This window comes from Idiotropiscis lumnitzeri, unplaced genomic scaffold, assembly GCF_059441095.1.
Source record: "Idiotropiscis lumnitzeri isolate Australia: NSW breed Sydney's pygmy pipehorse unplaced genomic scaffold, RoL_Ilum_1.0 HiC_scaffold_81, whole genome shotgun sequence".
NCBI classification, from domain to species: domain Eukaryota; kingdom Metazoa; phylum Chordata; class Actinopteri; order Syngnathiformes; family Syngnathidae; genus Idiotropiscis; species Idiotropiscis lumnitzeri.
The window spans coordinates 232,098-236,382 of NW_028283619.1; positions in this window are offsets into that span (position 1 = coordinate 232,098).

A 4,285-nucleotide genomic window follows, 5' to 3' on the forward strand; every position below is an offset into this window, starting at 1 on the left:
AAATTATTATTAGGGCCCGAGCAGCGACCGCTATGAGGTCCCCATTGTTTTTGTGGAAATTATTATTATTATTATTATTAGGGCCCGAGCAGTGACCGCTGCGAGGTCCCTATTGTTTTTCTAGAAATTGTTATTAGGGCCCGAGCTGCGACGGCTGCGAGGTCCCTATTGTTTTTGTAGAAAATATTATTACTTTTATTATTATTATTATTATTATTATTATTATTAGGGCCCGAGCAGCGACCGCTACGAGGTCCCCATTGTTTTTGTAGAAATTATTAATATTTTTATTATTATTATTATTAGGGCCCGAGCAGTGACCGCTGCGAGGTCCCTATTGTTTTTCTAGAAATTGTTATTAGGGCCCAAGCTGCGACGGCTGCGAGGTCCCTATTGTTTTTGTAGAAAATATTATTACTTTTATTATTATTATTATTAGGGCCTGAGCAGCGACCGCTGCGAAGTCCCTATTGTTTTTGTAGAAATTATTATTATTATTATTTTTCCGATTGTTCGATTGCATTTTTGACCCCCGAAACATGCACAAAAATTCACCAAACTTGGCAGTCTCATCGGGCATGGCGAAAAATTTTATATTTTAACGTCTAATATGAACAGGAAGTGAGTTATGAATTTTTGAAAGTCCGACTTTTGCCCTTTTTTGCATGTTTACAGGGGTCATTCTTTTGCACCCTGATCCTAAAGGCTTCATCTGATTGCCTTAAAATTCTGTCTGTAGCATCTTAAGACCTGGGACAAACACTGGGGCTAAAACTTTTTGTTTCCGAAATACTATATGACGGGGGCGGGGCTTCGAAGTTTTCACTTAAGATTTCCTTCGCCGCAATGGACAAAATGCTTAATAACTCTCTTGCACATGCTGCTAAAAATCCAAAACTTCACATGTACATAAAGAGTCGGTACCTGAAGACATCTATATGTTTATATTCAGTTATACACCTTGCGCCAATCAATATCATTTTTTACATTTTGACGAACTGCACGGTGCCCTTTTAACGAATCCGATTGAAAATTGGCTAGAAAAGACTCAAGACATTGATCTTACTCTATCCCTATTTTTGTGACTTTCCTTCGAAGGGCGTGGCTATTACGGTGCCGCAGAGTCTGATTATTCTCCGTGGCAACAAAAGTTCCTGCAAAATGATTCAGATGATCCATCTTCTCGAAATTTTTCACATTTGAGGATATTCAGGCCCTGAAGACGGCTGCCAACTTATTTTTGATCGCAGTGGTAGCGCCACCAACTGGTTAAAACAAATACAAATTATTTTCGTTGATGTTTTTCTCCGGGCAGGTTAACAAAATCTACCTTATATTTGCTCGGATGAGTGTTTCAGCCTTGAGGATGTCACAATACGAAAGTCTTTCGCCTTCTTCAGAGTGTCACATGATGGTGTCTTGTGGCCCGTCTTTATCAGCTGATGTTCCATGAGGGCGTGACTTACCTGTCACAAGAATGAAGGCAAGTCACGCCCCCCGCTGTCCGTTAACTCCGCCAAGATGCTGCTCCAGGTGGTAGAGAGGATGAAGGCTCCCTTGTCTCTGTTCATGGTTTTTATGCCTCGCTTGCAGATCTCAATGGCCTCTCTGATCCAGCGCTGTTGTTTGTTCTCTTCTGTGCGGATGACCCTGCCCTTCTCCCGGTCCATGATGTGGTTTTCCCTTTTGCAGTGGTCAGTGATTGCTGATTTGTAATGTTCATGTTGTGCTTGTTCTTTTACTGCTCTGATTTTTCATTTTTTTGACAGGTAAGTCACACCCTCATGGAACATCAGCTGATAAAGACGGGTCTCAAGACACCATCATGCGACACTCTGAAGAAGGCGAAAGACTCGCCGAAACATGTCAGGTAAAAAATTTACCGAAAACATAATTGTCTGCTTTTAATGAATCTGTCAAATATCAATCATAAGAAGACAAAATGAACCTAATACAAATAAATGAATGCTTAATAACTCCCCTGCACATGCTCCTAAAAATCCAAACCTTCACCTGTAAATAAAATGTCCCGACCTGAAGACATCTTAATGTTATTATTTTGTTATACACACAGCGCCGCCAAGTGGAATCAAAAATTTGTTTTTATTTTAATTTTCACGTACTGCACCGTGCCCTTTTGACGAATCCGACTGAAAATTAGTCAGAAAAGACTCAAGACAATGATCTTACTCTCTGCCGAGTTTTGTGACGTTTTGGCAAAAGGCGTGGCTATTACGGTGCTGAAAAGTCCGATTGTACTTTGTGGCAACAAAAGCTCCGCCAACATGACTCAGATGATCCTATCTTCTCGAAGTTGTACACATTTGAGGATACTTCAGCCCTGAAGACATCTACCAACTTATTTTTCATCGTAGTAGTAGCGCCACCAACTGGTAAAAGCTAATACAAGTTATTTTCTTGGATGTTTTTCTCCGTGCAACTCAACAAGGTCGCCCTCATATATGCTCGGAGGACTGTTTCGGCCATGAGGATGTCACAATACGAAATTCATCCTTTTTCGTGAAAAGTTGTGGGAGTGGCATTGCACTGTTTGGCAATAAAACAACGCTGATTATGAGGTTCTAAATATGAACGACAACTCGTGAAACTTGACACACACATCAGGCAGAGCAAATTTATCAATATTTTATACGTTAGTTGTGCAGCTTTTTTGAAATGGCTCGCCATGGCCCTCGAGAAATATTCAAAAAAGCAGCCCTGGTTGAGTGTTTCACCTCGCTTTTTGTAAATTTTATGGAGTACAGTGAACCCTCGGTTATCGCGGTTAATGGGGACCGAGACCACCCGCGGAAACTGAAAATCCGCGAAGTAGCGGCGCACCTTCAAAAATGCTTAAAAGAAAATACAATATATATAATAAATATATATATATATATATATATATATATATATATATATATATATATATATACGGGGAGAGAGAGAGAGAGAGAGAGAGAGTGAAATTCATGTTATAACAAAAAAAACAAATTATTATTAAAACGTATTATTTTTTTATTCCCCAGCCATTCTTTTTGTATTTATTTAATTACTCCGACTTTTACCTGCTGGTACGCCGTCCGGTGTTCCCTGTGAAATGAAAGGTGGCATTCTTTAATTATTTATTTATTTATTCATTTATTCATTCATAACTGACAGCTTCGCGCTCCGTTCGTGCCCGGGCGGAAGAGGTGTTCCAATTCGGCTTAACTGTGACACACGCCCGCCCTCCTCCCCCGGAGCTTCCATTCGGTTAAACTTAGGGGCCGCTTGGCACCGCCCGTGCCCGGGGAAGGTGCTCCTCTTCGGCTTACTGTGACGCGAGCATGCCCGCCTCCTCCGGAGCTTCCATTCGGTTAAACTTAGGGGCCGCTTGGAACCGCCCGTGCCCGGCAAAGGTGCTCCTCTTCGGCTTACTGTGACGCGAGCATGCCCTCCTCCTCCGGAGCTTCCATTTGGTTAAACTTAGGGGCCGCTTGGAACCGCCCGTGCCCGGGGAAGGTGCTCCTCTTCGGCTTACTGTGACGCGAGCATGCCCTCCTCCTCCGGAGCTTCCATTCGGTTAAACTTAGGGGCCGCTTGGCACCGCCCGTGCCCGGGGACGGTGCTCCTCTACGGCTTAACTGCCACGCACGCCGGCCGGAGCCCTGGTACGGTCCGAACCGCGCGAAACGTCGCCACCGATCGTGTCCGGGGGAACGTGCTCTTCTTCGTCCACTCTCCTCTTCGCCCACGCTCTTCTTCGGCGCACGCCGGCCGTCTAACCGCTCCAGCGCCCCGTCGTGCCGCTCGGCGAAACTACAATGCCCCCGAATATTTTTTATACCCGCGAAGCACTGAACCCGCGAAAGGTGAACTGCGAAGTAGCGAGGGTTCACTGTATGTATAAGACCAAGACCTACAAAAAAGTCTCTTGGAGCAATGAGCTAGGTTTTACAGGAAGTCGGCCATTTTGAATTTACTTAAAAGGGGCGGGTCACCACAATGGACTTTGTGTAGAAATTATTATTGGGGCCCGAGCAGCGACCGCGGCGAGGTTCCTATTGTTTATGTAGAAATTATTATTAGGGCCCGAGCAGCGACCGCTACGAGGTCCCCATTGTTTTTGTGGAAATTATTATTATTATTATTATTAGGGCCCGAGCAGTGACCGCTGCGAGGTCCCTATTGTTTTTCTAGAAATTGTTATTAGGGCCCGAGCTGCGACGGCTGCGAGGTCCCTATTGTTTTTCTAGAAAATATTATTACTTTTATTATTATTATTATTATTATTAGGGCCTGAGCA